Below are 12733 nucleotides of genomic sequence, written 5' to 3' on the forward strand. Positions count from 1 at the left end.
GCTATTGGTTTATTTATATAATATACAGAATTTTATGCATAATTTCATGTATTTTTTTAGCAGATTCCTTATTTTTATCAACAATATGAGACATTTTGAAAGGCTTCTGCCTAATTCTGGCTCAACAAACTCTCCAGGTTGAACTGGGACTCAAAAATCAGATTTTAGTTTAATTCTATGTTTTATATAAGCAAAAAATATCTGTATCTTTTTAAATTCCTGTTTTAATCAGTGCTTGGGAATAATTATAGATGTGAGCAAAATTTGGGTTTTAATTATATAATATACATAATTTTATGCATAATTTCATGTATTTTTTTAGCAGGTTCCTTATTTTTTATCATCAATATAAGATATCTTGAAAGGATTCAGCCCTAATTCTGGCTCAACAAACTCTCCGGGTTCAGGTGGGACTCAAAAATCAGATTTTAGTTCAATTCTATGTTTTATATAAGCAAAAAATATCTGTAATTTTTTTTAATTCCTGTTTTAGTCAGTGCTTGGGAATAATTATAGATGTGAGCAGAATTTGGGTTTTAATTATATAATATACATAATTTTATGCATAATTTCATGTATTTTTTTAGCAGATTCCTTATTTTTATCAACAATATGAGACATTTTGAAAGGCTTCAGCCCTAATTCTGGCTCAACAAACTCTCCAGGTTGAACTGGGACTCAAAAATCAGATTTTAGCTTAATTCTATGTTTTATATCTAAAAAAAAAAAGTATCTGTATCTATTTTAATTCATGTTTTACTCAGTGCTTGGGAATAATTATAGATGTGAGCAGAATTTGGGTTTTAATTATATAATATACATAATTTTATGCATAATTTCATGTATTTTTTTAGCAGGTTCCTTATTTTTAATCATCAATATAAGACATTTTGAAAGGCTTCAGCCCTAATTCTGGCTCAACAAACTCTCCAGGTTCAGGTGGGACTCAAAAATCAGATTTTAGTTCAATTCTATGTTTTATATAAGCAAAAAATATCTGTAATTTTTTTTAATTCTTGTTTTAGTCAGTGCTTGGGAATGATTATAGATGTGAGCAGAATTTGGGTTTTAATTTTATAATATACATAATTTTATGCATAATTTCATGTATTTTTTTTTAGCAGGTTTCTTATTTTAATCATCAATATAAGACATTTTGAAAGGTTTCAGCCCTAATTGTGTCTCAACAAACTCTCCGGGTTCAGGTGGGACTCAAAAATCAGATTTTAGTTCAATTCTATGTTTTATATCTAAAAAAAAAAAAGTATCTGTATCTTTTTTAATTCATGTTTTAGTCAGTGCTTGGGAATGATTATAGATGTGAGCAGAATTTGGGTTTTAATTATATAATATACGTAATTTTATGCATAATTTCATGTATTTTTTTAGCAGGTTCCTTATTTAATTCATAAATATAAGACTTTTTGAAAGGCTTCAGCCCTAATTGTGTCTCAACAAACTCTCCAGGTTGAACTGGGACTCAAAAATCAGATTTTAGTTTAATTCTATGTTTTATATGAGCAAAAAATATCTGTAATTTTTTTTAATTCATGTTTTAGTCAGTGCTTGGGAATGATTATAGATGTGAGCAGAATTTGGGTTTTAATTATATAATATACATAATTTTATGAATAATTTCATGTATTTTTTTAGCAGGTTCCTTATTTTTTAATCATCAATATAAGACATTTTGAAAGGCTTCAGCCCTAATTCTGGCTCAACAAACTCTCCAGGTTCAACTGGGACTCAAAAATCAGATTTTAGTTCAATTCTATGTTTTATATGTAAAAAAAAAAGTATCTGTATCTTTTTTAATTCCTGTTTTAGTCAGTGCTTGGGAATAATTATAGACGTGAGCAGAATTTGGAATTGGAATTTCCTTGGAATTCTGTGTTTCCTCACTTGGAATTCTGAGTTTGCACCTCCTCTGTCCATCAGCTGCACTCATAACTTCACACACATCATTAAAATGTATTAATTATCTTTTTTTTTTTTAGCTGGGAGGAAATAAAAAAGACACTTCCCAAAACAATCCTCCTTCCTCCAAAAGCTCCCAGGCAGCGCTGGAAAAACCCAGCCCAGCTCCCAGCACCAGCATCTCTCCACTCAAACAACGATCCCTTTTTCCTTCTCTGCTCTAAGTGAATTTCGAATTTAGAGAAGTGAATTCTCCGAGCAGATGGACCCAATTCCCCTGGAGTGATTGCACAAAATTCATTTCTATGAGGTGTTTGCATTGATTTTTTTTTTTTTTCCTCCCCCATAAAAAAATAAGAAACGCCAGAAATCTGAATTTAAAGATAATTTAGCAGGCACAGAGCGGATCTGTTTAACAACTTAAAGAGGGGGAAACAGGAATTGTTTCAGCTGTATCGTATTTACTGGTGAAAAGGAGGATATGGTGAAGTAATTCACAATATTTTGATTTATAATAGACTGTTTGCAGAAGGTTTTTCCTCTCAAATATAACTTAACACCAGTACAATTACCAGTTCTGCTGGGAATGGGATGAGACAGCAAATCTTTAGTCAAAAAAACTGAATAATAATAAAAAAAAAGTCAGGAGAAACTGACTTTAAGATTTTTAAATTGTCAGGAATTTTTTTTTTTCACCTTAACCTGTAGCAAAGCAGATCCCAGTATGAGATACTGAACCCAAAGCAACGCAGAAATACTGAAAAAATCCAATATTTTTCCTGTCAAATATAACTTAACACCAGTACAATTACCAGTTCTGCTGGGAATGGGAGTCAGCTTTTCCATGAGACAGCAAATCTTTAATCAAAAAAACTGAATTAAAAAAAAAAAAAAAAAAGTCAGGAGAAAACACTCCAAGATTTTTTAATTGTCAGGAAATTTTTTTTTTCATCTTGACCTGCAGAAAAGCAGATCCCAGTGCAAGGAGATACTGAACCCAAAGCAATGCAGAAATATTGAAAAAATCCAATATTTTTCCTGTCAAATATAACTTAACACCAGTACAATTACCAGTTCTGCTGGGAATGGGATGAGACAGCAAATCTTTAATCAAAAACCTCTGAATTAAAAAAAAAAAAAAAAAGTCAGGAGAAACTGATTTTAAGATTTTTAAATTGTCAGGAATTTTTTTTTCACCTTAAACCTGCAGCAAAGCAGATCCCAGTACAAGGAGACACTAAACCCAAATGCAGAAATATTGAAAAGCATCACAAAGGCAGGTGAAATTCATCCCCACAACGATTTCCAAATTAATTTATATGAATTTGTGGGAAAAGATCCCAGAATAGGTTTGTAATGTCAGCCTAAAGCGATGGGAAAGGCTGGGGAAAAACGAGGAAATGCTATTTGGGAAAACAGAATTCAGCCTTGTGCAGATAAATAAATCCGTGTCCAACTTTAGCTTCTCGACCTCAGCAACAAACCAAAGAAAATAGAGAAATTGGCCTGGAGAAAAAACAATAAAATGTAATAGAGACCTGCAAGTTCTTTCCTGGGGAAGAGAAGTTGGGAATTTGAAGGATTTCTGGGACAAACAGGCTCAGCGGGGCTGCGCCGATAAAAACATCTCCTCGCACTTCCTGAATTTAATTCACCACCACAAAACACTTTTCAGCTATATTTCTTTTTTTTTGGTGCAGCATGTTAAGTGTTTCCTAAATGCAAAAGGGACATTTCTCAGCTCTGGTTTGTGTATCCCCCACCACAGCTCCGCTCTCACATCCCGATTTCGGCTCATCCCGAGCTACAAAAATCCCAAAATCCACATCACGAACCACCTGAGTGAGGTGAGGATACAGAGGATGAGAGAGCCAAGGGGAAAAAAAAATATGGATAAAGAGTATATTCTTTAAATATAGAGTATATTCTTTAAATATAGAGTTTATTCTTTAAATATAGAATATATTCTTTAAATATAAAGTATATTCTTTAAATATAGAGTTTATTCTTTAAATATAGAGTTTATTCTTTAAATATAGAATATATTATTTAAATATAGAGTATATTCTTTAAATATAGAGTATATTCTTTAAATATAGAGTATATTCTTTAAATATAGAGTTTATTCTTTAAATATAAAATATATTCTTTAAATATAGAGTTTATTATTTAAATATAGAGTATATTCTTTAAATATAGAGTTTATTATTTAAATATAGAGTTTATTCTTTAAATATAGAATATATTATTTAAATATAGAATATATTCTTTAAATATAGAATATATTCTTTAAATATAAAGTATATTCTTTAAATATAGAATATATTCTTTATATATAGAGTATATTCTTTAAATATAGACTATATTCTTTAAATATAGAGTTTATTCTTTATATTAAATATAGAGTCTATTCTTTAAATATAGAGTTTATTCTTTAAATATAGAATATATTCTTTAAATATAAAGTATATTCTTTAAATATAGAGTTTATTATTTAAATATAGAGTCTATTCTTTAAATATAGAATATATTCTTTAAATATAGAGTTTATTCTTTAAATATAAAGTATATTCTTTAAATATAAAGTATATTCTTTAAATATAGAATATATTCTTTATATATAGAGTCTATTCTTTAAATATAGAATATATTCTTTAAATGAAGGCATTGACAGGACTGGAGAAGGCTCAGGAACACTCAAGTGTTTTCTGAGTTGCTGTTACAAATTAAAGAAGAATTCCAAGAGGGAACTGGAGCAGCAGGAAGATGAGTTTGGAAGTGAAAGGTTTCATTGGAGAATTAAAAGCCACTCAGTTTTATTTAGGAGGGACCAAAGTGGTGCTGTTGATGCCACGGAGATCCTGCTGACAGCTGAAGTGGCTGACAGAAATATTCATTAGAATCCATTAAAATATTTATTATAATCTATTAAAACCCAAATTAATCGATAAAAAGAAGTCCTAAATTATTAATTTTGGTCAATGCTGAGGGTATTAAAAATGGATTTTACAGCCTGACAGCAAAAAAAAAAAAAAAAAAAACCACTGGGAGAAGTGAGACTAAACCACAATAATCAAATATTAAAAAAATATAAATTCTTACCCCTTTTATGCTTCTCCAACTATGTCAGAGTGTGATGCAGGAGCTAAACTAAGTGTGAGGAGGATTTTTCACTCTAAAATGGCTCATCCTGAACATTCCCCCTGAAATGTGAGCACCCTCTGCACAGAAATTCTCATTCTGCTGCTCAAATTTTTCAGCCTGTTCCTTCCAAATCCATATTTCTCTGAGCCCAGAGCTAAACATTGTCACTGAAATAAAGCAGACCCAGCTGGAAATGCAGCTCCCACATTAAAAAAAAAAGAGAAAGATTTAAACAAAAAAGATTTAAAGTTTTCAGTGTTCAAAGGTTGTTACGCCAAGAGGAGTTTCTTGCTTTGCAAAGGGAAAATTTAATTCTCTAATCGCTCTTTAGAAAAGTTACATCAAGTTGAATAAAAATCCTTAATTCCTCATTTATGTTTTTTTTTTTTTTTTCAGAAATAGCCAAATAATATTTTTTTCAAAGCTCGTAACCCCCATGTTTGACAAGTAGGGACAGAAGATAAAATCACAAAGTTCAATCCATGGAGAAAAAAAAAATCTCCTCTATCACTAAAATCCACATAAAAATTTTTAAAAAAAATTAAATTATTTTTAACACATCTGTTTGACATCAAGCAAAGAAAATTTCTCTTTTAAAATTCTTCAGCTTAGACAGAGCAGTAAAATCCTGGTAGTAAATTAAAGAGTATTTTTATGTAAGTTCATGGATTTTACCAATACACTGAAATCCTATTTCCACCCACATGGGTTTAAAAACTTTTTTTTTTTTTTTATGCACAATATTAATAAAAAGGAAAATCCTACCAGAGACCATGTATTCAGTGGGGTATTTCTGAAAATTTCCTTTCATCTATTAACTTCTGGCTTGGGTTGGGACAATTTTTCAAAATAAAAAATGGAGTTATCAATGAGGAATGTTACCCAGAGAATGAATTACTTCAGGGATCAGGGAAATATTTGTTATTTTTCCTATTTCTGAACACTAAAAAAAAGCATCCAACCTGCTCTCTTCTTTGGCAGGAATTTATTGAAACTTTGCAAAAATCAGCTTTAATAAAGGTATTGCCAAAGGTTCCTTTATTTTTTTTTTTTTTTTCCACGCAGGCTGTGGGATGTTGTTTTCCCCAAATAAAGGTTAACGTGAAAAATCAGCTGTTTGTGAGATTTGGGGTTTCACGATGGATTGAACTGCAGAGATCTCTTTGTCCAGGAGAAACAACATTTCTAGAAAAATTACGATTATTTTTGTCTTTTTTTTTGCTTGATAGTTTTTAGAAAACCTCATCTGTCACACCTGGCGTGTCCAAATCATGAAATTATTCGCTATTAAAATGCAAACAAGGGAAAATAATTTATAAAAACAACATTTCTAGAAACCTTACAACTCTTTTTGCCTCTTTTTTTGCCCGATACTTTTCACAAAACCTCACCTAACCATGAAATTATTCACGATTAAAACACAAGCAGGGGAAAAATAATTTATAAAAACATTTCTAGAAACCTTACAATTATTTTTACCTTTTTTTTTTTTTGCCTGACACTTTTCACAAAACCTCATCTGTCACACCTGGCCTGTCCAAATCATGAAATTATTCACTATTAAAACGCAAACAAGGGAAAATAATTTCTAAAAAACAACATTTCTAGAAACTTTACAATTATTTTTGGGGGTTTTTTTGCTTGATACTTTTCACAAAACCTCATCTAATCATGAAATTATTCACTATTAAAACGCAAACAGGGAAAAAATAATTTATAAAAACATTTCTAGAAACCTTACAATTATTTTTACCTTTTTTTTTTTTTTGCCTGACACTTTTCACAAAACCTCATCTGTCACACCTGGCGTGTCCAAATCATGAAATTATTCACAATTAAAACGCAAACAGGGAAAAAATAATTTATAAAAACTTTTCTAGAAACTTTACAATTATTTTTGTCTTTTTTTTTTTGCCTGACACTTTTCACAAAACCTCATCTAACCATGAAATTATTCACTATTAAAACGCAAGCAAAGGGGAAAAATAATTTATAAAAAACAACATTTCTAGAAACCTTTACAATTATTTTTGTGGGGTTTTTTTGGCACCTCCACAGGTGAAGCTTTTGGCAGCCAAACTCCAAACCCCTGAGCAGGCACTTGGATGTGGAAGAGAAGAGACTCTGAGTGCAGCTTTGGCTGGGGATATTAAATTCAAAACTCTAAGAAGCTCATAAAAGCCGAAAATAGCCTTATAAATATTTATAATTTATTCTTATTACATTTTATTTATTGCTTCAGCAAGTCTGAACAGTGGAAAATTACGCCGAGTTTAGCGTTGACTGAAAGGCTGGTTTTTATTTTAACAGATAAACAAAAAAGGCTCCTAAATAAATCCTGCGGAGTTCCCAGTCCAAGACAAACAGGATCAGGCTGATTTTTTAGGATGTTCCTGCAGAGCATTGTTGGGAATTGTTTTATGGGGTGGAAATAAATCTCTGCTGCTCTGGGGCACTTCTGGTGGGGAATTCAGGGAGAAAATATTCCCAGAATTTCATTAGGAATTGGGAATTCAGGGGGGAATATTCCCAGAATTTCCCTAAGAATTGGGAATTCAGTGGGGGAAATATTCCCAGAATTTCCTTAAGAATTGGGAATTCAGGGGGGAATATTCCCAGAATTTTACCAGGAACTAGGAATTTAGTGGAGGAAATATTCCCAGAATTTCTTTAGGAATTGAGAATTCAGGGGGGAATATTCCCAGAATTTCCTTAAGAATTGGGAATTCAGTGGAGGAAATATTCCCAGAATTTCTTTAGGAATTGGGAATTCAGTGGAGGAAATATTCCCAGAATTTCCTTGGGAAGTGGGAATTTAGTGGGGGAATATTCCCAGAATTTCTTTAGGAATTGGGAATTCAGGGGGGAATATTCCCAGAATTTTATCAGGAACTGGGAATTTAGTGGGGGAAATATTCCCAGTATTTCCTGAGGAACTGGGAATGGCACCAGGGTCACTCTGGGTCTCTCCATGAGCTGCTTTTGCTGAATTTTCACACTTTTTGCAGCATTTTTTAAGGAAAAAAAGGACAAGAGGGTTCAGAGTCATTCCCATTCCTCAGGAATTGTGGGATCAGATAAAATCACAGAAAAGAAAAAGGGATCAGAAATTTCCTCCAAAAGCACAAACCTCCTCTGGCTCCTTCCTCAGGAGAAAATCCACTAAAAATCAGAGAAAACACCTGAAAACATGGACAAAAAAATCCACAATTTCTGATTTCTTATCTTAGTTCCTCCCTACAGGGAATTTTATCCGGGATGAGTTTTTATATCCTGGAATATTTCCTGTCCAGTTTCCCTGAGGGGAAGAACATTTTCCTAAAATCCAACCAATCCCTCCCTGACTCAGGTTAACCCTGACAATTGAAAGACAATTCTGACAATTCCAGAACCGGAATATCAGAATTTCCAGTACTATTATTTATAATGTGGAACCTAATTGTAAATCCATGGAAGGAAGTTCTCTCTTTAGACTTGGTCTAAAACAGAAATTCACCCTAAATTTACACTGGAATTTGAATTGTGGCCACATTTTGCCTTCTGAAACGTTCTTGCACCAGTAATTGTTTCAGGCTCTTCTGTTTGAATTAATGGGAGAAATCTGGATGGTGATGCTGTGCAGAGAAATTCCCTTTGGATTTTCTGGGAATGTGGAGAGGTCCTGGCACCCAGATCCAGCCCCTGGATCCCTGGAATTATCCAAGGTCAGGTTGGACATTGGGGTTTGGAGCAGCCTGGGATGGTGGAAGGTGGAAAGGGATGAGCTTTAATGTCCCTCCCAATCCAAAGTGTTTTGTGATTTCATGATTTGAGGTCAAAGCAGAGTTCTGGTTATTCTCCTGCCTGGAATCCTTTGCCCACAGGCAGAGTTATTATCCATTAAAATCAAGCTGCCTTGGAAGCTGCTGCAATGAAACACAAACTGGCCAACAAATTAATAAATGGGACTGGAGAAAACATCAAACCCAGACTTTTCCTCCCAGTTCCATCTATTTAACCCACATTCTTCAGGAAGGAAGAGGCCAGATACCAAAGTGATTGTCTTTTTCTGTGGATCACCTCCACTCTGAACTTTTTTTTTTTTTTTTTTTTTTTTTCTCTCTTAGCCTCTTCCTAACCCTGCAATCCAATAATGATAAAATCCCAGAGATACTCTGGAGACAATCAGGGCATTTAGTTGAAGTGCAGTGCTATAGATATGACATTTAAAATTGAGCCTGGAGCTGGCTGGACAGTCTCTAATATAATAAAAATAGCTTTTTTTTTTCTTTCCCACATTTTACTATCTGCCTTTGTTTATGCAAAACATTCAGCAAACCCAGCTGGATCACAGGCATTGTCATCAAAGAAACATTCTAGGTCAGCCAGAAGTGGATGCCAATTGTCTAAAAATAAATCGAGGCTTTGTCACTGGAGTATAATTTTAAGGCCCCTTGTAATGAATAATGGAAGAGAAAAATCTTTCCAAACAAGTGGGACACACTGATTTTCCAGCAGAAAGATTTCACAGTTATTGTAAGCTCCGGATAACCTCATTTCTAGTTTATTTCAATAAAAGTGATACACAGAAAGGGTGGGGATGGCTCTGAAATCCTGGAGGAGCAGCAGAATTCCCTGGAAAAACGAGCACCTATCACACAGCCAGGGCTCAAACGCTCTGGGGGAAACCAATTTCCTCAAGGGGTCACCAAGTGGCAGGAACAGGATCAGATTTCACACTTCCCACCTTTTATCCTTGATAAAAATACACAAATTATTTCCTCTGAGCTAAAAGGAGAGACGAGATAAGCCCCCCCCCCGGCTTTATCAGCACAGCTCTAATTGCTGAGGATCCTCAAGGAGCTGGAAGGAGCAGCTCCAGAAGCCTGAGATGTTGGAACAACATGGCTCTGAAAATAGATTTCTTTTTAAAGAAAACACTTAGCTGAATTCCTTCAGGAAAGTTTGTAAAAGCTGCTTCCTCAATGGATAAATAGCAGCGTTTTTTCCAGCTGAATTTTGGCCAAGTCTCATCAGCAAAAAGACGGGATTTTGTCTCGAGTGCCTGACACGGAGGAGTAAAAGATTGTGGTGGGGAAAAAAAAAAAAAAATCATTGTGAAGGTGTAAATCAAAGGGAATTTTTGCTCTTTTTTCTTTGGTCTTTATGGATTCCTATATAGGATATTTCCTGATTTATTCTACACAGCTCGAGGTGCCCTAAAAATGGGAAGTCACTTCTGAGGTTTGTCTGCAATGGGCAACCTCAGAGGCCAAAAAAAATGGGAGTAAATGGGGGAGCCACAGGAAATTCCCACCAAAAAAAATGTCTGAGGGGCCAAAATCCCATTTGCGCTTCCCTGGAATTCAACTGGCACAGAACAACCTCCAGCTCTCTTTTCACTGCTGCAGAAAATCCATGGATAATCCTGTGGAGTTAAAAATGAATTCTGCACACTCAGAGAGAAAAAAATCCCACTCAAAATTGGAATTCAGATGAAAAATCTCTTGATTATTAACAGGGTCACATCACCAAATCCAAAGCCCAGGAATTTGGGATGGAGCAGCATCGAGGTCCTTTCCAGAGTCAGAAATGTTATCATTTCGATTTTTCTATAAAATACCAGTTTTGCCCCCAAATTCCTTCAAAGTGCCAGGAGGAATCTCAAAATTAATTCAGGGATAAAAATCAGAGAAACATGGAATTGTTAAGACTAGAAAAGAGTAACTATAACTCAGCACCACTAACCCTGTCCCAAGTGCCATATTCCTGTTTTTTCCACATTTCCAGGGATGAGGAATCTGTCATTGCCCACAGGATGTTTTACAACCTTTTCTACATGGGAATTGTCCTAAAATCCAAACTAAACCCTCACTCCCTGCCATAAGCTGCACATTTGTGTGGGTTCAGAGCAGCATCGAGGTCCTTTCCAGAGTCAGAAATGTTATCATTTCGATTTTTCTATAAAATACCAGTTTTGCCCCCAGTTTCCTTCAAACTGCCAGGAGGAATCTCAAAATTAATTCAGGGATAAAAGTCAGAGAATCATGGAATTGTTAAGACTGGAAAAGACCAACCATAACTCAGCACCACTAATCCTGTCCCAAGTGCCACATCCTTGTTTTTTCCACATTTCCAGGGATGAGGAATCTGTCATTGCCCACAGGATGTTTTACAACCTTTTCTACATGGGATTTGTCCTAAAATCCAAACTAAACCCTCACTCCCTGCCACAGGCTGCACATTTGTGTGGGTTCATGTTTTATATGTACATTTTTGGACTGATTCGGTTTTTAAATTGATAAAATATCACACATTAAGAAGCTCCACAATGCAGGAACAGCCTCAGTTTGGTTTGGTTTTTCTTTTTTTGTGACCACTTTTGGTGGCTGTTCTCCCTCAGACCATCAGTGAGGGGATTTCTTCTCAAATTCCACTTTGCAGTGGCAGCAGAAGCAATTTTTGGCTTGGTGACCAACACTCCATGGATTATATGGCATTAAGGAATGGATTCCACCCCCAAAAACCATAAATCCAAGTCCTAAAACAACACAATGTTTCTCTTCCAAACGAGAGGCACTAAATTGATCTTCGCTGAACTGGTGAAAAACTCGTGGTTTTCACTTGTTCGAGTGTTTTGAAACCATCAAGAGAAAAGGTCCAAGGAATGACAGAGTGAGTGAGGAAGATGGGAGGGAATATAATCCTGTTTTTCATACAAAACCAGGGAATTACTGAGTGCACTGCTGAGCTGGACAACTTCTTATGTTTTTAACATCTGATGTTGCTGTGAAATATATTAAAAATGATGTTCTATCTCTTCAGAAGGAAATCCAACCACTTCCTAACCCTCCTTAAGCTGCAGAAATTGTTTAAAATCTAAAGCAAACTATCCCAGACACAAATAATTTTCTTTTCTAATTGGCTGGAACTTTACTGCTCCTTAAGAGAAAAAAAACCCAACAAAATTCTTCCAAGTGCTTGAATCCCACTAATGTTACAACTCTGAAGTTTCAAAGTGCTCATGGATAAAAATAGACTGGAAAAAGCCATTTCAACAAGGAAAGGAAAGGAAAGGAAAGGAAAGGAAAGGAAAGGAAAGGAAAGGAAAGGAAAGGAAAGGAAAGGAAAGGAAAGGAAAGGAAAGGAAAGGAAAGGAAAGGAAAGGAAAGGAAAGGAAAGGAAAGGAAAGGAAAGGAAAGGAAAGGAAAGGAAAGGAAAGGAAAGGAAAGGAAAGGAAAGGAAAGGAAAGGAAAGGAAAGGAAAGGAAAGGAAAGGAAAGGAAAGGAAAGGAAAGGAAAGGAAGGAAGGAAGGAAGGAAGGAAGGAAGGAAGGAAGGAAGGAAGGAAGGAAGGAAGGAAGGAAGGAAGAAAGAAAGAAAGAAAGAAAGAAAGAAAGAAAGAAAGAAAGAAAGAAAGAAAGAAAGAAAGAAAGAAAGAAAGAAAGAAAATAATAAAAAAGGGGGAAAAAGAGAAAAAGAAGAAAAAGAAGAAAAAGAAAAAAGAAAGAAAAAAGAATAAAAAGAGAAAAAAAGAAAGAAAGGAAAAAAAAAAAAAGAAAAACGAAAAAAGAAATTAAAAAAAAAGAAAAAATAAAAAAGGGGGAAAAGAAAAAAGAAGAAAGAAGAAAAAAATGGGGGGGGGAAATAAAAAAAAAACACCAATAAAAAGAATAAAAATAGAAAAAAAAATAA

At 34.2% G+C, this 12733-nt stretch overlaps 1 protein-coding gene across 2 annotated transcripts in view; it reads right to left on the reverse strand.

Annotated features, from left to right (window-relative positions):
• The window catches only part of BANP (BTG3 associated nuclear protein), a 125140-nt gene that overhangs the window by 33405 nt on the left and 79002 nt on the right, over nucleotides 1-12733 (reverse strand). The window lies entirely within an intron of this gene.

The sequence above is a fragment of the Zosterops lateralis genome, assembly GCF_965231275.1.
Source record: "Zosterops lateralis genome assembly, chromosome: 12".
In the NCBI taxonomy this organism is placed as follows: domain Eukaryota; kingdom Metazoa; phylum Chordata; class Aves; order Passeriformes; family Zosteropidae; genus Zosterops; species Zosterops lateralis.